Raw genomic sequence first — 24173 nt, 5'->3', positions numbered from 1 at the left:
TACATCACTCACAAACAATAGTGCGTAAGTCAGGAAGAGGCTGGGCTTGGCTACAGTAGTGAACAACAACAAGGGTTCATTTCTCCCACACCCTGCAAGTCCATTACAAGTTAGCTGCACCTCTACTCCTCGTGGTCCTCCCTCCAAGTCCCAGGCTGATGGAGCAGCCTCTGTCTATTTGGGATGTTGTCAGTCATAAAGGTGGACACAAAAGCGATTATGGCAAACCATGTACTGTCTCCTACAATTTCTGCTCACAGAAGTGGAATACATTACTTCACATTTCATTGACCAGAGGAAGTCATGTGACCAAGCCTGATTCAAAATAGGCTGGGGCAGGGAGGAGCAGCAAACATTAAGTGAGTTTATAATATAATCTGCCATACAAGGTGAAGCAGAATTTAGGGATGAGCTCAAAGCCTGCATTTCATGTAACAGTCAAAGTTCACACAAGATTTGATCTTTCCTTCCCAGAAGAAAGTTGACTCCCTTAACAGCATCAGCTGGACCAATTCCTGGCTGTGGAAGCAGCATCCATCACAAAGTGTTTTCATAGTAAATGAACAGTAAACATTCCACTGCGGGGTGAGAGGGGGACACACTATATTGCCACATACCATAGGCACTACTGTGTGGCTGTTGAGTTCTTCTGGCTAGTTAGAATTGTGGTGTGCTGTAAGTATAAAATATGCACCAAATTTCAAAGCCTTAGAAAAAATGTGAATAATGTTTTTCACATTTCTCCTCAACAACAACAAATAAAATATAATTGCACCTTGAAAGAATAATATTTTGGATATATTGAGCTATTAATATACTAAATAAAGTGTATTAATAAAATTAATTTCACCTTTTTTTTTTTTGAGATGGAGTCTCACTCTGTTGTCCAGGCTGGAGTACAGTGGCACGATCTTGGGTGACTGCAACCTCCACCTCCTAGGTTCAAGTGATTCTCTTGCCTCAGCCTTCTGAGTAGCTGGGATTACAGGCGCCTGCCACCACGCCTGTCTAATTTTTTTGTATTTTTGTAGAGACAGGGTGTCACCATGTTGGCCAGACTGATTTTGAACTCTTGTCCTAAATGATCTGCCCACCTCGGACTCTCAAAGTGCTAGGATTACAGACGTGAGCCACCATGCTTGGCCCTCACCTTTTTATTATTATATTCTTTCACTTTTTAAAAGTGTGGTCCCTAGAAAACTTAAAATTATATATGCAGCTCACATTATATTTTTATTGGACTGTGCTTTCCGAAAATGTAAGACCTTTTTCCTCTCCTTATGTGAAATAAAGGAGAGAAAGATCTCAGTGGTGTTAACAGCATAACTCCTAGTCCTCTTACTCTGTACTGCTTTGGTATGTTTTAGAATGCTTCTATGAAACTACTGCCAAAAACACCATTGGTGTTTTGGGAAGTTCAGGTGTAGTAGGACCCAGGGAGGGAAGAGTACCTGCCGGGAGACTGGCCAATACTGAGAACAAAGTGGAGACCACCACCCTTCCTTTTGTGAATTATTAAGTAAGGATGAATACTTGCCAGCAGATGAATTACTGGAGAGAGATTAACATTCACCAGTAGTGTGAGGCCCCATAGCTTCTCTGATCTCTCTAACCAGAGAATATTAAGAGGTATACCCATTCTGGTTCCAGAAGGAAAAGCCTTCTACAACTGGCTTACATGAGTAAGGGAAGATTATAATTAGATTTGTATGGAGAATGTATGGTGCCAAGGCAGGGGTAGCCAAGAAAGATCCAGTTGGGGAGTGGTAGAGAAAACAATTAGGAGAATATTGTAATGGTCCACGTGAGATGTTGGAAGTTTGAACTAGAGTGTTAATGGTGTTGATCTTTTCAAAATGATAGACATTATGTGTCTATCATTTTCAAAAAACAACTATTCAGCTCTATCAATTGCAGGTCTCTATCAGCCACCATTATTTTCTTTTTACAGGCAAGCAAGAGTTGTTTGTACTCATTGTCTCAGCTTCCTCTCCACCCACCACTCCAGTTCAATATGAACTAGCTTCTGTCTTCATCATTTTATCAAAACATTTCTTGGCAAGGTTATCAGTGACTTGCATTTCACTGACATTGACTAAATGTAATGTCCACATTTAGTCCTATTTTGTTTGATGAAATATAACATTTGACAACATTGTTCACATTTTTTTCTTCAAACACTTTTTTCCCACTATTCTTATTGTATCACAATCTTCTTGGGTTTTTTTTACCCTCGATTTTTCTGGACACTCTAAAGTATCCTTAAACTTCAACTAACTTCTCGTGGATGTGCCTTGGAATTCCATTGTTGGTCCTTTTTTCAATCTAAACATGATCCCCAACCTATCTTATCTGTTTTTAATATTTCAACTCCTATATCCATGCTGGTGTTTTCCAAAGGACATTATTTAGATGTCTTCTAGGCATCTCAAATCGGTCTCCAAAACTAAACTCATTATCTTCACTAACCAATTTTGCCCCTTTCCTGTGACATGTAAGTCACAGAAAGCCATCATCATCCAATTGCTAAAGTCAAAAATCTAGGTATCATCCTTTTTTTACCACTATCCAATCAATATCCCAATTACTATCTATTGAGTCTTCCTCCTAGGCATACCTAGAATCTATTCATTGTCATTCAACCCAGATGATACACTGCAGCCAAAGAATTCCATTAAAGCACCTCTAATTATGTAAACCCTTGTTGGCTCCCTATTTCCTAGGCTAAAGTACAAATTTATTAATGTAATACTTAATTGAAATTAACTATGTTTTATGGTATTAAGCACTGTTCTCAAATCTTTACATTTATTTATTCTCACAATTTAGCATTCCCAGTTTACAGCTGAGGAATTTAAGGCTTCAAGTTGCCCAAGTGTATAGAATGAGTCAATGGTGGGAGAGAGATTCAAGATGGCCGATTAACAGCAGCTCAGGATTGTAGCTCCCAGTAAAAGTGCAGAGAGTGAGTGGACGCCACACTTTCAGATGAATTTTTGTTGCCCACGGACCAGGAGATTCCTGGCAGAGGAGCCCTGCAGGTCACCAGCACGACTCTTTTGGCCGGTGCAGCTGTTTTGCCAGCACCCCGGCGCAGCAGTTCTCAGTACGGAGTATACGAGACTGGGTGCCCTTTTAGTTGGCGTTTGGAGCTCTGGAAAGGCAGAGTCACCCATTCAACTGATTGAAGGGGGGGACGGAAGTGGGGGGCCAGACCGGGAGATTTCTAGGCAGAAAAGTGCCACGAATCTCAATGCTGCTGTTTCAGCTGGCGCAGTACCCCCACAAACAAACAGCAATTGGAAGCACTGAAGATTGAGAGTTTCACAGTAAGCACAGCTGAACCCGGGAAGGTCCAGCTCTGTGGGGGAGGGGTGTCTGCCAAAGGAAACTAAGAAACAGAAAGAAATTTCATCACCAACAAGCTGGACGTCTATTCAGAGACCCAATCTGAAAGTCAGCAATTACAAAGACGACAGGTGGGTAAATCCACAAAGATGGGAAGAAACCAGCGCAAAAAGGCTGAAAATACCCTAAATCAGAATGTCTCTCCTCCTATAGGGGATCGCAGCTCCTCATGCAATCATGAAACGGAATAAGGCCTGATGGAGAATGAGTGTGATGAATGACAGAATCAGGTTTCAGAAAGTGGATAATAAGAAACTTCTGTGAGCTAAAAGAACATGTTCTAACCAAATGCAAAGAAACTAAGTACCTTGAAAAAAGGTTTGACGAAATGCTAATGAGAATAGACAATTTAGAGAGAATATAAGTGAATTAATAGAGCTGAAAAACACAATACAAGAACTTCATGAAGTATGCACAAGTTTTAACAGTCGAATTGATCAAGCAGAAGAAAGGATATCAGAGGTCGAAGACCAACTTAATGAAATAAAATGAGAAGACAGGTTAGAGAAAAAAGGCTAAAAAGGAATGAGCAAAGTCTTCGAGAAATATGGGACTATGTGAAAAGACCTAGTCTATGTTTGATAGGTGTACCTGAATGTGATGAAGAGAATGAATCCAACCTGGAAAATATTCTTCAGGATATTATCCAGGAAAACTTTCCCAATCTAGCAAAGCAGGACAATACTCAATTCCAGGTAATACAGAGAATACCACAAAGATATTCCTCAAGAAGAGCAACAAGGCACATAATTGTTAGATTCACCAGGGTTGAAATGAAGGAGAAAATACTAAGGGCAGCAAGAGAGAAAGGTCAGGTTACCCTCAAAGGGAAGCCTCTCAGACTCACAGCAGATCTCTCAGCAGAAACCCTACAAGCCAGAAGAGAGTGAGGGCCAGTATTCAACATTCTTAAAGAAAAAAACTTTCAACCCAGAATTTCAGATCCAGCCAAACTAAGCTTTATAAGTGAAGGAAAAATAAAATTTTTTGCGAACAAGCAAGTACTCAGAGATTTCATCACCACCAGGCCTGCTTTACAAGAGCTTCTGAAAGAAGCATTACACATAGAAAGGAACAACTAGTATCAGCCATTCCAAAAACATATCAAAAGGTAAAGAGCATCAACATAATGAAGAATTTACGTCAACTAATGGGCAAAACAGCCAGCTAGACTCAAATGGCAGTATTAAACTCATATATATCAATATCAATCCCAAATTTAAATGGACTAAATGCCCCAACCAAAAGAAACAGACAGGCAAATTGGATAAAAAGCCAAAACCCATCAGTATGCTGCATCCAGACCCATCTCACATGCAAGGATACACAGACTCAAAACAAAGGGATGCAGGAAGATTTACCAATCAAATGGAGAGAGAGAGAAAAAAAAAGCAGGAGTTGCAATTCTCGCCTCTGATAAAATAGACTTTAAAGCAACAAAGACCAAAAGGGGCAAAGAAGGACATTACATAATGGTAAAAAGATCAGTGTAACAAGAAGAGCTAATGATCCTAAATATATACATACCCAATACAGGAGCACCCAGATACATCAGGCAAGTTCTTAATGACTTACAGAGACTTAGACTCCCACATAATAATAGTGGGAGACTTTGTCAATATTAGATAATGAGACAGAAAATTAACAAGGATATCCAGGACTTGAACTCAGACTTGAAATAAGTAAACTTAATAAACATTTACAGAACTCTCCACCCCAAATCCACAAAACACACATTTTTCTCAGTATCACATCACACCTATTCTAAAAGTGACCACAAAATTGGAAGTAAATCCCTCCTCAGCAATTGCATAGCATTTCACAGGTTTAAATGAAATATTGGTTGGCTGCTTGTTACTTTCCTCCCTTATTTCTTCCTGTCTCCATTGTTAAGCACATTTATTGGCATAAAAGAGGTTTTTAATACCCATTTTTCGACTGCATTCTAGCCTGGGCAACAGAGCAAGTTTCCTGTTCTCTCTCCCTCTTTCTCTTCCTCTTTCTTTCTCTCTTTTATTCTTTTTTTCTTTCTTCTTCTTCCTTTCTTTCTTTTTCCTCAAAAAAAAAAAAAAAAGAACGAGTCAATGGCAGAGATTGAACTCAGGTTCAATTGAATCAACACCACATCCTTAATCACATGCTTTCTTACATCTTTCATTAATTGACACCTGCTTAGCGCTTCAGCTTCTCCCATTCTCCACTTTTTACATTACACAATGGTGCCATACTATATATCTGCAATTCCCAGAAAAGTACTGCATTATGCAATAGACAAACTGGTATATGATATGCTAAAGAAATCACCAACACAGAGGCATGAATATATTTTTAGACTATTTATTATTTTGTAAATGATGAGAACATGGGAAAAATCAGAAAGACTTCCCTACATGTAATTTTATAGTTTGCATTAATTTTATTTTGAATTTCAAGTGGGAAAGCACCATAATATCTTGGTGCATAGAGCATGTAAATTCCTTAATCTGTTTCTACAAACAAGTCATGGTGTCCTAAATTTTATTCTTTGCACAAAGAGCCCCTTTGTTTTAGAACATTTACCATGCCCAACCCTATCCTTCATCTAACTCCAGGACTTATCTTAAAAATCACTTTCTTGGCCGGGCGTGGTGGCTCACGCCTATAATCCCAGCACTTTTGGAGGCCGAGGTGGGTGGATCACGAGGTCAAGAGATCGAGACCATCCTGGTCAATGAGGTGAAACCCCATCTCTACTAAAAATACAAAAATTAGCTGGGCATGGTGGTGTGTGCCTGTAATCCCAGCTACTCAGGAGGCTGAGGAAGGAGAATTGCTTGAACCCAGGAGGCGGAGGTTGTGGTGAGCCAAGATCGCGCCATTGCATTCCAGCCTGGGTAACGAGCAAAACTCCGTCTTGAAAAAAAAAAAATCGCTTTCTCCAGGAAACCTTCCCTGACTGGGCTGAGTGTTCACGGTGTTTATCCCTGTTACCATTATATCACATTGCATTATTAACAGATTAGGTTCCTTTAAGGCAAAAGCTTTTTTTCACCCACTGTTTTATTCCCCAAATCTAACATAGAATAGATAATACTTTTTAAAATAGTCATTCATCACTTTTTTCCTGTATTATAATTATCATGCTTGAAATGTTGATTGACATTTGTCTGACTCTCAAGGTGTCATGATGTGAATTACTATTCCACAAGAAAAGTTATTTTTTTAAAAAATGGGTTTTCTTTGACATTTGTAACTCTCCCAAAGAAAGAGGAAAAAATAAAATGAACTAGTTAAAAAAAAAAAAAAAGAATTACAGGCTTTTTGTTTGTTTTGTATTTTAAAGAGCTAGAAAGGTAGAGGAGGCCAAAAGCCATTTTACTCATATATCCAGGCACTTGGTAAATTTCTACAGTAATGTCCTCTCTCGCAGTTTGTTCACACTTCCCGTATTCAGGGCTTTGTGTAGTTTCTACTCACACTGATTCTGGATTTGTCCAAGTGACTTGCTTTACTAGTGTGATTAAGGTAAATATGATGAGTTAAAAATAAATGTGATGCAAACAACTCGAAAAGTGCTTGAATGCTGAGGCTGCCATGTGATGAAGTTCCAGTAAGATCCAGCCTGACAACCACCAGGCATGTGAGTAAGACCATCCTAAACCAACCATCTTGCACAGCCAGTGCAAACCAAAAGAACTCCCCATCAACTCACAGAATGGTGAGAAAGAATAAATGTTTTTAATCCACTAAGCTTGGGGTAGTGAACATTGATATAATGCCTAACAAACACACACTGAGAGACTCATGACCTCTACTGACATATATTTTTCTTATAACACAGCTTGAACTTTCATTCCATCATTCATTCAATGAATATCCATGGTCAATTTACTTATAAAAAAGAAATTATTTTTAGAAAAATGAAATGAAAGTAACTCACTGCATCAAAGGAAATGCTGAACAGGCTCCCAAGGCAACAGGAAGCATCAAATCTCTAGAAATCATAGCTGCCAAAACTTGTCCATTCGTGGACTTTTTCTATAGAATGCTCCTGCATTCAGCTGACTCAATAACAATCACCCACCCTGGGTATTGAGATACAAATTATCAGGATAGAGAATCTAATTGACTTTGCTTGAGTATATGCCTATCACTTTGAGTAAGGAAGAGGGATTTATTACAAATAGAAGTTGGGCGATCACTTGGCATGCTAAAAGTTGTGACTTTAATAAAGATAGTACTTAAACAAGAACCAGATTCTAACTCCTTTTCTTCAATAAACTAATAACTTTTTTGCATGTAATTTTCCAGAAGGTAGATATTAATTTATGTTAATTGGAGAGCTGTATGTTTAAAAGACAAATCCAAATAACAAACAAACATACAAATACACAAAACACCCTAACAAAACCTAGTGCAAATTATCATTATATAAGACCCTCTGGGAGCTGAAAAACCAAAAATGATCTTATGAGGTCTTGCATGGGTTTTTCCATCAATTTCAGGTTCTTTAGATACAAATAAATGTGATGCAAACAACTTGAAAAGTGCTTGAATGCTGAGGCTGCCATGTGATGAAGTCCCAGTAAGATCCAGCCTGACAACCACCAGGCATGTGAGTGAGACCATCTTAAACCAACCATCTTGCACAGCCAGTGCAAACCAAAAGAACTCCCCATCAACTCACAGAATGGTGAGAAAGAATAAATGTTTTTAAGCCACTAAGCTTGGGGTAGTGAACATTGATATAATGCCTAATGTGTTCTATTTCCTCTGAGTTTCCCTATCCCCTACAGCCTCTACTCCCCTCTTCCTCTTGAGAGCTCTTCTGATACTTAACTGACCAGCTACTTCTTTATATGAATTTATTGCCAAGTAAATTTTAATCTGCTTTAGATAAGAATTCAGATTTTATTTTTTGTATCCTTTTATATAATTAGTATTTTATTCAATAACTGTTTAAAATTATAAAAACTGAATAGGAGTTTAAGGATAACCTAGTTCAGTATCTTCATATTTACAGATGACAGAATTGGGATCTGGACATATGCAAATACTTTTCCAATGAAGTCAACTGTAAAGGTAATAGAAGAAACAATTTACCTGCTGTAAGATCCAGGGCCAGATTCAATTCCAGCTTTGTTAATTGACAGAATGCAATAGCTATTTAATTTAAAATAGGCTGAAAGAAAACACTAAAATAAAAAAAAAAAACACAAAAGGGAGATATTAAATTACATTATTATTTATGCATTAGTTCATTTTTTCAATATTTGTACTATATATACATGAATGTATCAACAAAAAATTAAAATGTATCTCTAACAAAGGATACAAATGATGGATACATATGGCCTTGGACATTTTGGTAATTATGATTTGGTAGGTATGAGAGGCAAAATGCACAAGGCTGTTGGTACACCTCCTTTTTTTAGTATATTTTTCTATTAAAGTTAGAAGAAGGTTTTAAAAGGTTTATTGATGGCCCAAAGGCATGAATACAAGAAATGTTGGCCACTATTTGTTCTTTCTCATGAAAAATATTTAAACTGAAAAGGAAATACATTATTACACAAGATTCGTTGTTCTTTCATTTTCTCAAATAATGGATGTCTTTAAAACCTTTTCACCTTTTATTGGCTTCGTTTTATTTTTTGGCAATAAGATATATATATATAGAGGAGATTCTTGAAAAACGGCAACTTAGACATAACTCCCTTTTCCTCTCCTTCAACTCTGACATTTGCCTCCCTTGAGCCAAATCCTTGCCAAGTCCTATAGGAAGCTAGGAGAAGGTGGGACCTTGACCTCTGTTGGGGACCCTACTATGGGAAGTTGGTCCACGACTTGCTCCCCCATGGACTAAGTAAACAAGTGAAGAACAGTGGTGTTGGTAGTTTCTGAACCTCCTTAATCCTGAATAGAGTTTGGTTTTCACAGATCTCTGGAAAGACACCCTCCCTTCAACAATGTTGGTATAGCAACATATGAGAGAGTCTGAGATTTCATTTACTCCCAAAAGTCCAAGAAGTTTAGTGGGGATAATGAGTCAGCGCTGCTTATATTAGTTATCTATTGCCACCTAATGAATTACTCCAAACCTTAGGGCTTTAAAGCAACAAACATTTATTACATCACAGTTTCTGTGTGTTAAGGATTTTAGGAGCTGCTTAGCTAAGAGGTTCTGCCTCAAAATCTCCTGTGAAGTTGCAGTCAAGATATGTGCTGTGACCCCAATCATTTGAAGCCCTGTCTGGGACAGGAAAATCTGGGTGCAAAATGGCAGTTGCAGGAGTCCTCATCCACATCATGTGGGGCCTCTTCATAGGTATTTGAGTGTTCTCATGGCATAGCCACTGGCTTTCCCCAAAGCAAGCAGTCCAAGAAAGAGCAAGACAGAGACCACACTGTCTTTTATGAATCAGCCTTGGAAGTCTAACATGGTTACTTCCACCATATTCATTAGTTGTTGGGTACAGTTCACATTCATGGGGAGGAAAATCAGGGCCTGTCTTTAGATAGTAGATGTAAAACAGAATTTGTGGACATACTTTAAAATCATAGCACTACTCTTGATGCTGGGCAAGTACTATGTCAGTGAATTCCCAGGAGTCTCACAGAGAATTGACTGCCCACCTATACTTCCTTTGGGGGTAGAGACTCCAGTAGTGTGCTAGTTAATGTTCAACCAGCAGCTTTCTAGAAAACAAAATGTATAGATGCATATATATATTTTACTGATATGAAGAATGTATAGCACAGAATTTTAAAACAGTAAAATATAAATATTATTTATTGTAAATTCCATGTAACCAACTGTTTTTCACAAAAGGTTTTAGTTTATTTTCCCCAAATGCTTGTGGTTGGTAACATTTTCTTTTCTGCTTTTTTTTTTTTTTTTTTTGAGACAGTCTCACTCTGTTGCCAGGCTGGAGTGCAGTGGCATGATCTCAGCTCACTGCAACTTCTGTCTCCCTTGTTCAAGGGGTTCTCCTGCCTCAGCCTCCCAGGTAGCTGGGATTACAGGCACATGCCACCACGCCCAGCTAATTTTTGTATTTTTAGTAGAGATGGGGTTTCACCATGTTGGCCAGGAAGATCTCAATCTCCTGACCTCATGATCTGCCTGCCTTGGCCTCCCAAAGTGCTGAGATTGCAGGCATGTGACACCGTGCCTGGCCCAATCGGTAACATTTTCTATATCACTTAAAAAAAAAAAAAAATCCTCATTAATTTCCTCCAAGTTTCATGCCTTTCTGAAGAGGCAGATGTCTTATGCTGAGAATCCCTTCCTGTGCCACCCATCCCCTGAAAAGAATCCCTTTACCGTGACCTTGTCTTCCTACAACACAACAGGTCTGATTTTATCCACCATTGGATTAATATATACATATCCACATCTTCTATGAGCAAATTTTCCCTCTCTTCATTTTAGTAGGTTTCTATCCACATTGGAAAGTTAATAGAGATGTGAGTCTGATCTTATTTGTTACTCAAAAAATCTTATTTCTCACCAGATTCAGACTTAGAAGTAGAAGCTCGCAAAGAGAAAAGTCTGCGTCTCTTCGCAGTTTGTTCCTGGCGCCTCTTCTCTTTAGCCTCCTTCATTCTCTTGGCCAAAAGTTTAGCATATCCTGCAGCCTGTTCCTTATTGTTCTCAGTAGCTGCTTCTTCGGAGCAATATGCCGCCGTTTGTGCACAGGACACTTGGAAGTAACAAAACGCTGAATCTTGGGTGCTTTGGTACTAAGTTTTCTACCTTCTTTGTTTAAGGGCTTTCTTACAACATACTGGTGGACATCATCTTCTTTAGAAAGATTGAAACGTTCGCAGATTCTGCTAGCTCTTGTGGGCCCCATGCGACGAGGCACCGTGGTATCAGTCCAGGAATATCCTTCTCTCCTTTTTTTACAATAACCAAGTTGAGAATGCTCACAGTGGCATCCACAGTGCAACCACGAATTGATTTTCTCTTTCTTTCTCCACTTCTCTTTGGTCTGTAACAGGAATGCCCCTTACTCAGTAGCAGGTGGACACGGCCATGGGTCCAGACACCCTGCTTCACGGGGAAACCTTGTTTGTCGTTCCCACCCTGATTCGGACCATGTAACCCTTCCATTCTTCACCCAGAGCATCAGCATCAACTTCTTTGGCCATATGCTTCTCATAAAAAGTAAGAAGTTTGCGTTCGTCTTCCACTTCAATGAGTTTCTGGCAGCCAGTGCCTGGGAAATTGTTCAGCTTCCTCTTGAAGCAGCTGAACCCCTCCGAGGTGCCACGGAAAAGAGGTCTATGTCACATTTTTATGTCCAGACAATCAATGAAACAGTTAAAAAGCCCAGCCTTGTAGCATTTTCCAGTTCCATTGTGTAAATGGCCCCCCCACAGTGTATTACAAGTTACCACTATGATATCATAGAATGCAGAATTGGAAGGAGATTCATAGGAGCACCCCATTATACAATATGTTCACCATACAAATGCAATTGTAAATTACCTGAGGAGCATAATAATAATAAAATGAAGTTAAATAATTAGGAAATGATGATTTTGAAAACTGCATTGTTTTTAATATAAGTAATGTAATTTTAAGTTTATATGTCAGCTTTAATAAAATCTATTTTTCACAACTGGCTTGAAGAATTCTTGAAAAATTAACAATCAGCTCTCATAAACTAGTGACAACTGGGTTCACCCCTGACATCTTTGCCTTCTACCACATGTGGAATTCCCAATATTTCAACAATCAAAATTGAGCTTGTGAACCAATCAAGAAAAATAACATCTTATGTTAGAGACAGCAATTTGAGAGAGGAATGTCAGTCAAAAGAAACAAGGGGAAATTAGAACTTGTAAAAGAGAGATGAAAATTTGAATTGGTTTTTTAAAGGCATCCTGAAGCAGATTTAAGTACAACACCAAAAGTTAAATTTAGTAGATAAACAGAAGGATGAGTTGATCACCACTGAGACACAAATCAATGATCTTGAAGATAAAAACAAATCATAAAAATAAAAATATCTTGAAATTTTGGAAAGTACATCATAAATCAATGCATCAGAGATTGTCATGACAAAAAAATTTATACTCAGAATTATATGTCACTGTTTACTATGCAAATATTTTCTATTTCTCCTAGCTTCCAAATATGCATATGGGCCAGATGCAGTGGCTCATGCCTGTAATCCCAACACTTTGGGAAGTTGAACTGGGCAGATCACTTGAGACCAATAGTTTGAGACCAGCCTGGCCTGCATGGCAAAACTTCATCTCTATTAAAAAATACAAAATAATTAGCTGGGCGTGGTGGTACATACACCCAGCTATTCTGGAGGCTGAGGCAAGAGAATCACCTGGGTTCAGGTGATTCTGCATTCTACATTGGGCTCTGTCTCAAAAACAAACAAAGTCTATGGTATTTTTAATGAACTAAATATTATCATGCTAACACAACACATAGGTTTTATGATTAAGGCAATTCAAAACTCATAATAAATATTAAAACTAAAATCCTCCTATACCTATTGAGGGGCATGCAGAAACTTTTCCTGTTCAACACACTTACATGGCACTATTTAGGGATATACCAAATGGCTCAGACACATAATGAAAACGACTTTAACACTTATATTAAAATGCTAATCTTACTTTCAAATATTAGTGGAATATTAGTATAATTTAACTTTTATAAAATTAGGGAAACTGCAGTTTAAAACTATTCTCCTTAATATTAGCAAATCGAATTCATGGCTTGTACCATGTGCCACTTTTGTTTCCAAATAAACAAAATGTACCTTGATATGCCACTACAGAGCCAGCAGAGGGAGCTCATACATTTTTGTTGTTTACAACTTAATAAAGAAAATTTTCTTTTAAAAGCTACTGTGTTATCTGGAACAGAAAACCAAACACTCCATGTTCTCATTTATAAGTGAGAGTTGAACAATGAAAACACATGTACATAGGGAGGGGACCATCACACACCAGAGCCTGTCGGAGGGTGGGGCGGGGGGTAGGGGAGGAATAGCATTAGGAAAAATACCTAATGTAGATGACGGATTGATGGGTGCAGCCAACTGCCATAGCCTGTATACCTGTGTAAGACACCTGCACGTTCTGTGCATGTATCCCAGAACTTAAAGTATAAAAATAAAAATAAAAAAATACAAGCTACTGTGTTATAACCAATGAGCACCAAGAAAAAAGAAAAAAAAGCTACTGGATTCTGAAAAATAATGTAGTAATTATTTAAATAATAAAAATACATTAGTAAACAAAAAGAACTCCATACTTTAGGTTGAAATGATAAATTTAATTCTAAATAAAAAGATACTATTTATTTTATGTAAAAATGCCAATTAAAATGATATTCTTTGAAGTTATTTCTCTTTTACTATAATTTTTTTAAAGACAGGGTGTCACTCTGTCACCCAGGCTGAAGTGCAGTGGTGTGAGCTCACTGCAGCCTCAAACTCCTGAACTAAAGCAATCCTCCTGCCTCAGCTTTCCAAGAAGCTAGAACTACAGGTGCATGCCACTATGCCTGGTTCATTTTTAAACTTTTTTGTAGAGACAGAGTCTTGCTTTGTTGCCCAGACTTGTCTCAAACTCTTGGCTTCAAGCAATCCTCCCACTTCAGCCTCCTGAGTTGTTGGGGTTACACATGTGAGCCACTGCACTCATCTGCACTCAGCTATTCAATTTATTTTCCTAATAGCCTTTACTTCAAAAACAAATTTTTGTAACAGATTTCTGGAGTAAACTAAAATGGAAACCTTCCAGCTACAAGCATAAAACATAATATATAAAAAATGACAAAGATGACACACTTCAAATTTAATTCTTACACATAAAATTAAATACATAATTTAAACATATTCCCATTCACTCAATTTTCAGGCCCTCCACAGACACAGATAAACACCATTATTAGTTTCTTATGTATACTTTCAGAATTTCTTTATGAATATACAGACATATAGGAAAATAAATCTTATTCTAATTTGTTTTTTCTTATGCAAAAATAGCATATCATACACATTATTCTGTATCTTGCTCTCTTTACTAACATATCTTGGAAACCTTTGCGTATGTCTACAGTAGAGGCTTTACACCTTTTTTTAGATATGTGTAGTTTACAGCAAGCAAACTATAAGAATACATAATAGGTCGGGCGCGGTGGGTCATGCCTATAATCCCAGCACTTTGGGAGGCCGAGACGGGTGGATCACAAGGTCAAGAGATGGAGACCATCCTGGTCACCATGGTGAAACCCCATGTCTACTAAAAATACAAAAATTAGCTGGGCATGGTGGCACGCGCCTGTAGTCCCAGCTACTTGGGAGGCTGAGGCAGGAGAATCGCTTGAACTCAGGAGGCGGAGGTTGCAGTGAGCCGAGATCGTGCCATTGCACTCCAGCCTGGGTAACAAGAGTGAAACTCCGTCTCAAAAAAAAAAAAAAAAAAAAATACATAATAATTAATTTAGCCATTCTCATTTAATAAATTGTTTGAGTTGTTTCCAATCATTTTCAATTTCTTCAAAATGACCTTATATATATTTGCCATTTTCTACATGTGAAGACTATGTGTCTGAAAGATAAAGTCCCAAAAGTGGGATTGCTAGGTAAAGGAACATAAGCATTTGTAATAATGATGGATATTGCCAAATTACTTACTATGAAAGGTCTAGCTACTTATATTCCCTCAGGAGCAATATGTCTATTTCCTCACAATATTTCCAACTGAGTCTTATCTAACTTTTGATGTTTGCCAGTCTGATAGATAAAATATGTATCCTCTAAGTACAATGTACTATTCTTATTATGAATTGAACATCTTTTAAATGTGTCAAAGCCATTTATATTTCCTTTCTGTTAACTTTCTGCTCATATTTTTTGCTCACTTTTGGGATACTTTCCTAGTAAATTTGCAGAAGACCTTTATTGAGTAGGGAGATTACCCTTTGTGATATGTGTTGACACTTTGTTTAGTCATTTGTCTTATGGTATTTATTTGGCATGAAAAAGTTTTCATATTTATGTAGCCAAATTTATCAATTTTCCTTAATGCCTTTTAGATTTGGGGATGATAGAAAAGCCAACCCCACTCCTATAGTATAAAGAATTTTCCCATGTTTTCTTCTAGTATTTTCATGTTTTTTAAATTTTTCATTGAAATATTTAGATTTGGACTTTACTCACAAAGTACAGTGTGAGTTAAGGATCCAATTCTGTTTTTCCAAATGGTTACCAAAATGTTCCATTACCACCTATGTCAAATAGTAAATTTTCTTATGATTTTGATTCTATTTATTTACTTTTTACTCTGATTATTGGTGCCAAATAATATGTTTTATTACTCTGTAATTCTGGACCCTCCTCATTGCTTTTCCTTTTCAGAGTTTTCCTGGCTATTGGACTGTTTAATTTTCCATATGAGTTTTAGGATCAAGCTGTGTATTGAAAACAAAGTTATTTGTTATTTGCTTTTCATAAATATTTTAAATAAAATTTGTAAAAACGTATATATATAATACTAATTCTTGCTTTTCGATTTTTAAATGGCTTTCAGAAGCAGTTTACAGTTGTTTATATTGCACTTTTTCATTTTAATTTTTTGTTCCTATTATAAATTGGATTTTTAAAATTATATATTATGTATATGAGAAAGCTCTTTATTTTCTACCTCACTACCCTCCTGAATTTTTCTATTTTTAAATTTTCTACGTACTAATAGTAATACTAAGAGTGATAGCTTTAAATTCTTTCCAATTTTGTATCTCAACTTTATTTCTCTTGCATTATTTCTTTTTTCAGTAGCTAGACTACAATAATAATTATAGCAATGAGAGTTTGCAGACTTGTCTTGTCCCTGGCTTTAGTGAGAAATGCTTGTAAAGTTTGATCATAATTATGATGCTAACTTTTGGACATATATAGGTATAATTTTCATTGAAAAGAAATATCAATGTTTTTTTTTTTTTTTTGAGACGGAGTTTCGCTCTTGTTACCCAGGCTGGAGTGCAATGGTGCGATCTCGGCTCACTGCAACCTCCTCCTCCTGGGTTCAGGCAATTCTCCAGCCTCAGCCTCCTGAGTAGCTGGGATTACAGGCACACGCCACCATGCCCAGCTAATTTTTTGTATTTTTAGTAGAGACGGGGTTTCACCATGTTGACCAGGATGGTCTCGATCTCTTGACCTCGTGATCCACCCGCCTCGGCCTCCCAAAGAGCCACCGCGCCCGGCGAAATATCAATGTATTTATATTTCATTAAAATTTTTTCAATAATAAGTAGTTGTTGAATTTTGCCAAATGCCTGTTCACCATCTGTGGAGGTCATTATATGATTCAGGATTATATGATTTTCACTGTGTATGTATTAATATTACTATATGTACTAATAAAGATCTGTGAAAGTTGTCAGAATCAAAATGGAGTTATTTATGTTAAAAATCCTGACAAATGGAGCCAGGGAAGGCCATGAAGGGAGGGTTGTCATGCATGAATGCCTGAAAACAGTAACAAGAACTATCACAAAAGACTGCAAAAACCACAACCTTGCACAAAGGGCATTGCAGCCTTACACACAAAAAAATCCTTTTTCGAGGTCGTCTGCCTAGCAACTGCCTATCCAGTCTCAGACTGGTGTCACTCTTGTTATTGATCCTTGTAGCCAAAGATAACTATCTCAAAACAATTACTTAATCCTCCTCATTTTTCCTTAAAAAAAAAAAACTTTTCCTTTTGTTAACTCCTTGAATATACACATAGTTTACTGTGGCACATGTATTCCCATTGCAATATCCATTCACAAACAAATATCATTTTATAAAGAGAGCCTCTCTCTGTGTTATTTAGGTTGACAACTCTAATATTGAAGTTTTCCTGCATTATTGAAATAAATCCCAAATCGTGATAGTTTATTTTTTTATTGCCATGCTGGGTTCTCTGATATCATGTGTTTAATATTTTTTGCACCAATATTCAAATAGATCAGTATACAGGTTTCTCTGCATGTTTTTCAGATAGTGAATCACTATTTACTCACTTTATAAAAGTGAACTCAGCAATTTTTTTTTCCTCTTGCTCTGGAACATTTTAAAGCAGCACTGGAATTATATGATCTTGAAAGGTTTAGTTACATTCCCCTAGAGCTGTCTGGATCTGGGCCTTTTGAAGAGTTAGGTCTTTACTTACTCTATTTCTCCTACAGTAGTTGATCTCTTTAAAAGTTTGCTGTCTTCAGAGTTTAGCTTTCATCAATAATTTTTCTAGAAAATTATACTTCTATTTTAGTTTTTCTAATATTTTGGTGCAGTTTTAAGCAAGCTAGTCTCATGATTCTAAGTTCTTCTGTTTCTTATTTTCCTCTTTATTTTGTATTCTTTTTCTTGATTATCTTAGCTAGTTTATTTAACTGATTTTTCAAATTACTAACTCTATAATTGTATTCTTGAGCTCTACTTTTTCCTTTAGATTTCTCACTAAATTTTGTCTTTATCTGTGTTAATTCCTTTCTTTTGCTTTCCTTTGCTTATTTTGTAATTCCTTGTCAATCTTTTGAGTAAGACACATGATTCACTTGTTTTCATTTTTATTCCTATAACTATTAATGCTAGAAATGTTTCTTCTTGGAATTGCTTGAGAAAATTGTTTTAAAATCCTAGTTAAGGCCAGATGCGGTGGCTCACGCCTGTAATCCCAGCACTTTGGGAGGCTGAGGCAGGTAGATCACAAGGTCAGGAGATCAAGACCATCCTGGCTAACACAGTGAAACCCCGTCTCTACTAAAAATGCAAAAAATTAGCTGAGCATGGTGGCACATGCCTGTAGTCCCAGCTAGTTGAGAGGCTGAGGCAGGAGAATCGCTTGATCCTGGGAGGCAGAGGTTGCAGTTAGCCAAGATCACACCACTGCACTCCAGCCTGGGTGACAGAGTAGACTCATTCTCAAAAAAAAAAAAAGAAAGAAAAATCCTAGTTAAGCTTGCAACAAAGAAAATACTATCCAAATAGTAACAGAAATGAAAAAGAAAATTCAAATCAGAGCCACAAGCTGAGGCTTCTGCCAGTCATGGTTGGGAGGGGGGAACATCTCATAAGTAGAAACCTCAAGCCTTTACTTATGTAGGTTTTTAGTCTTTATTTATACTATTTGTGTGTATGTATTATGAAAACTCATTCCAAAAAACTAAGCTAAAACTAGGTTGGTGATACATCTGGCCTGGATACTTCCAACATTTGAAAATCAGGACACAATGGAATTCCAACAGAGAAAATGTGTTCCAACCAGGATTGCCTCCTAGTTTAAAAAATTACCTTGCTATAAATACAATAGAGATTTAAAACAGCATAAAAAGAATCTTACCTCATGCCAAGATATTTGAAAATTTAGGTGAAAAGGACAATTTCCTAGAAAAACTAATAAGGAAAAATTAGAATTCTGAATAGAATTAGAACTGGCTAAAGGATTGAGTTCGTAATTAGAAATCTACCTACCAACTTACTCTCTGTGACACAAATGCAATTTATCCAATATCCACTTTATCATCGATAAACTTCCATGGTAATGGAATGTTTAGCTGAGCACATTACATTTAATAAGTGTGACAAAAGAGTGAATAAGTCACTATGATATGTAGTAGAATAGTTTTGTTGTTGTCATTAACATGAGTTCCTTATTTGTTTACAGTATGTCTTTATAAAATTTACATATAGTGACATGCACAGATCTTAAGTGCACTATTCCATGAGTTTGAACAAATGACTAACCTGAGAAAGAAAATATAGAAAAATACCATCACCACAAAGTTGCCTCATGTTCTTTTCAGAGTGAATGCCCACCCCTCCACCCAGAGACAACCACTGTTCTAGCACTATGTAAATAGAATCATAGAGCATGTACTCTTTTGCATAAGCTTTCTTTCACTCAGCATTGTTTTAGAGATTTATCCATGTTGTTGTATATATCTGTATCGCATTCATTTTTATTTTTGAGTAGTATTCCATTGCATGAATATACCAACATTTTATCCATGCTCTTTTTGATACTGTTTTGTTTAAAGGATTAAGAATAAAGCTGCTACAGGCATTCTTGTACATGTCTATTTCCAGATACACATTTTTATTTCTTTGCAGCAAAGTTTAGCTTATATTTATGTAAAAATATGTGTATTTCTTATTTTTGAAGGATCTTTTCCATGGATATAAGTTCATAGATTTACAGTACTTTTCTTTCAGCCCTTTAAAAATGTTGTACCACTGTCTTTTGGGTCTCAATTGTTTTTGAAGAAAAGTTGGCAGTCACTCATATCATGGTTCTTCTGTATGTGGTGTGTCATTTTACTCTGACTGCATTCAATATCTTTCTCTTTGATTTGCAGCAATTTGATTATATTATTTTCTTCATATTTTTCTAGTTGGATTGTCTGAGGTTCTTGATTTCGTTCATTTATGTTTTTTTTTTTAATTCTTTTTTTTTTTCTTTTTTTTTTAATTTTTTATTGGATTACAGGTTTTGGGGTACATGAGCAGAGCATGCAAGACAGTTGCGTAGCTACACACATGGCAGTGTGCTTTGCTTTTCTTCTCCCCTTCACCCACATTTGGCATTTCTCCCCAGGCTATCCCTCCCCACCTCCCCCTCCCACTGGCCCTCCCCTTTTCCCCCCAATAGACCCCAGTGTTTAGTACTCCCCTTTCTGTGTCCATGTGTTCTCATTTTTCATCACCCACCTATGAGTGAGAATATGCGGTGTTTCATTTTCTGTTCTTGTGTCAGTTTGCTGAGGATGATGTTCTCCAGATTCATCCACGTCCCTACAAACGACACAAACTCATCATTTCTGATTGCTGCATAATATTCCATGGTGTATATGTGCCACATTTTTCCAATCCAGTCTATTGTCAATGGGCATTTGGGTTGATTCCAGGTCTTTGCTATTGTAAACAGTGCTGCAATGAACATTCGTGTACATGTGTCCTTATAGTAGAATGATTTATAGTCTTTTGGATATATACCCAGTAATGGGATTGCTGGGTCAAATGGAATTTCTATTTCTAAGGCCTTGAGGAATCGCCACACTGTCTTCCACAATGGTTGAACTAATTTACACTCCCACCAACAGTGTAAAAGTGTTCCTTTTTCTCCACATCCTCTCCAGCATCTGTTGTCTCCAGATTTTTTAATGATTGCCATTCTAACTGGCGTGAGATAGTATCTCAATGTGGTTTTGATTTGCATCTCTCTGATGACCAGTGACGATGAGCATTTTTTCATATGATTGTTGGCCTCATATATGTCTTCTTTCGTAAAGTATCTGTTCATATCCTTTGCCCACTTTTGAATGGGCTTGTTTGTTTTTTTCCTGTAAATCTGCTTGAGTTGTTTGTAAATTCTGGATATCAGCCCTTTGTCAGATGGGTAGACTGCGAAAATTTTTTCCCATTCTGTTGGTTGCCGATCCACTCTAGTGACTGTTTCTTTTGCCGTGCAGAAGCTGTGGAGTTTCATTAGGTCCCATTTGTCTATTTTGGCTTTTGTTGCCAATGCTTTTGGTGTTTTGTTCATGAAGTCCTTGCCTACTCCTATGTCCTGGATAGTTTTGCCTAGATTTCCTTCTAGGGTTTTTATGGTGCCAGGTCTTATGTTTGAGTCTTTAATCCACTGGAGTTAATTTTAGTGTAAGGTGTCAGGAAGGGGTCCAGTTTCTGCTTTCTGCACATGGCTAGCCAGTTTTCCCAACACCATTTGTTAAACATGGAATCCTTGCCCCATTGCTTGTTTTTGTCAGGTTTATCAAAGATTGTATAGTTGTATGTATGTTGTGTTGCCTCCGGTGCCTCTGTTTTGTTCCATTGGTCTATATCTCTGTTTTGGTACCAGTACCATGCTGTTTTGATTACTGTAGCCTTGTAGTATAGTTTGAAATCCGGTAGTGTGATGCCCCCCGCTGTGTTCTTTTTGCTTAGAATTGACTTGGCTATGCGGGCTCTCTTTTGGTTCCATATGAAGTTCATGGTGGTTTTTTCCAGTTCTGTGAAGAAAGTCAATGGTAGCTTGATGGGGATAGCGTTGATTCTGTAAATTACTTTGGGCAGTATAGCCATTTTCACGATATTAATTCTTCCTAACCATGAACATGGAATGTTTCTCCATCTGTTTGTGTCCTCTCTGATTTCGTTGAGCAGTGGTTTGTAGTTCTCCTTGAAGAGGTCTCTTACATTCCTTGTGAGTTGTATTCCAAAGTATTTTATTCTTTTTGTAGCAATTGCGAATGGCAGTTCGCTCTTGATTTGGCTTTCTTTAAGTCTGTTATTGGTGTAGACGAATGCTTGTGATTTTTGCACATTGATTTTATATCCTGAGACTTCGCTGAAGTTGTTTATCAGTTTCAGGAGTTTTTGGGCTGAGGCGATGGGGTCTTCTAGGTATACTATCATGTCGTCTGCAAATAGAGACAATTTGGCTTCCACCTTTCCTATTTGAATACCCTTTATTTCTTTTTCTTGCCTGATTGCTCTGGCTAGAACTTCCAGTACTATATTGAATAGGAGTGGTGAGAGAGGGCATCCTTGTCTAGTGCCAGATTTCAAAGGGAATGCTTCCAGTTTTTGCCCATTCAGTATGATATTGGCTGTTGGTTTGTCATAAATAGCTTTTATTACTTTGAGATACGTTCCATCAATACCGAGTTTATTGAGGTCATTTATGTTTTTAACAAATGATTAAGTCCAATGTTTTTTTGGGTTTATACCCCACTTGCTCCTCTTTCTAGTAACCTAATTTATGTATATTAGATTTTTTTTTAATTGTCTCACAGGACCCCAAGGGATTTTTTTTAGTTTAATTTCCATCGTTAGTAGATAATTTTGATTGCTGTATCCTCAAGTTAAGTGACTCTTTCATAATCTCTAAATGGCTGTTAAGCCCACACCATTATTTTTTTAATTGCAGATATTATTTTTTAGTTTTTTTCTCTGATATTTCCTTTTTTCAATCACTATGAGCATATGTTCTCTTATATCCTTGAGCACAGCATAATAGCTGCTTTAAAATCCTCTGCTAATCCCAACATCTGAATCATCACATGGTTGGTCTTCATTGTCTTTTCTTATAAGAATGGGCCATATGTAGTAATTTTCTATGTGTTATAAAAATCACATTGTAGAGACTTTGGATTCTATCATATTTCTTGGAAGATTATAGAATTTTTAAATTAATAAACTTTATTTTTTACAGCAGAATTGATCAGAAAGTTCAGACTTACATATACTCCTGTCCCCACACATACACGATCTCCCCAACTATGGACATTCACACAACATCGGAATATTTGTTATAATTGAACTTATACTGACACATTGTTATCATCCAAAATGTATAGTTTACACTAGAACTCACTTTTGGTGTTGTACATTCTATGGATTTTGACAAATATATAATGACATCTATTCACCATTGTAGTATCATACAGAATAGTTTCACTGCTCTAAAAATCTTCTGTGTTCTGTCAATTTATCTTTCCCTCTCTGCAGCTTTTGGCAACCATTGATCTTTTTTGCTGTCTCTAATTTTGCCTGTCTCAGAGAGTCATATATTTGGAATCATACAGTATATAGCCTTGTCAGATTGGCTTCTCTCACTTAGTAATATGCATTTAAGGTTTCTCTATGTCTTTCGATGACTTGATAGCTCATTTCTTTCTAGTGCTGTACCTCATCTGTTGCCACTTTTTTCCTTAAAAGTTGACTTATATCTAGCTTCTTCCTGATTTTAGTTACTCTCCAGTTCATTCAGGTTTTGTTTATTAAGCAATTTTAAAAATCAGAATGTATATTGAATGGTTATTCTGATGTCAGTGTAGATAATGGAGTTTAGTGAAAAAGATTAGATACAGGAAGCCCCAAGTAACTGGCTAAATGATAATGGCCTGAAATGGGACAATAATAACATAACCAGGTCAAAAGCTAAGGATATCTACAAGCTCATTTTGGCAAAGTTTTGTGATTCTAAGCTGCTGTGATTCTAAATTGACCTATCCAAATTTTTTGTCAGAATATGGAAAAAATGAGATTAAAAAGTTGTAGTAGTGGCCAGCATTATTGATTGCTTTTCACCTACAATTCATAAATGAAGAAAAAAATAAAAAGAAATGCCTATCATCCTAAGTAAAGATATTCTTATACAATTTTTCCTTATATTACAGCTACATGATATCAACCAAAGTATTTCAGGAGGTACCACTGATGTCTGATTGCAGGGAGGTATCACATTAGCTAGAAATTTTGTCAGCTACTAGAAAGAGACCTAACTACAATGACTTAAATGCCTAATAGTTTATTATTTTACATTTAAAAAGTTCAGAAATGGGTGAATATGGAGTTCCATGAAGATAATAGAAATTTAGGCCTTTCTATCTTTCTACCATGCCTTTCTTAATACATGCCTTTCATCTTCAAGGTCATAAGATGGCGAGTGGAATTGCAACTGATGGCAGTGGTGGCCCAGCTGGAGTGGCTGCTGCCATGACGCTGGCTGGAGTAGGGGAGGCGCAGCCATGGCTGCAGGCTCCCCAGAGCTGGCAGGAGCCAGCAACATGCAGAAGCCCCACCCACTTGTGAGTCAGCAGGGTGGGAGCTTTGTGCTCCCCAGTGCAGCTGTGGACCTGGGTATCTCTGCACTCTTGGGGGTGGGAAGCTCCTCTACCCTCACAGGCTTGGAAGTGCCTGCTCCTGCTGCCTGGCCTTTCCCCACTCCTGGTGCCTGCTCCAATTTTGGAG

At 37.2% G+C, this 24173-nt stretch overlaps 1 pseudogene across 1 annotated transcript; it reads right to left on the bottom strand.

Annotated features, from left to right (window-relative positions):
* Positions 1-5385: 5385 nt before the first annotated feature.
* Positions 5386-23952, bottom strand: LOC100401799 (small ribosomal subunit protein eS6 pseudogene; annotated as a pseudogene). The gene is made up of 4 exons (XR_008479694.2): positions 23840-23952; positions 10902-11677; positions 8491-8582; positions 5386-5463 (listed from the first exon to the last, which is right to left on the bottom strand). The product of XR_008479694.2 is annotated as a small ribosomal subunit protein eS6 pseudogene (transcript).
* Positions 23953-24173: the final 221 nt, after the last annotated feature.

Source organism: Callithrix jacchus, chromosome 1 (genome assembly GCF_049354715.1).
Source record: "Callithrix jacchus isolate 240 chromosome 1, calJac240_pri, whole genome shotgun sequence".
NCBI lineage: Eukaryota > Metazoa > Chordata > Mammalia > Primates > Cebidae > Callithrix > Callithrix jacchus.
The sequence above is the reverse complement of the archived record's forward strand: the minus strand, read 5'-3'. Positions and strand labels throughout refer to the sequence as shown.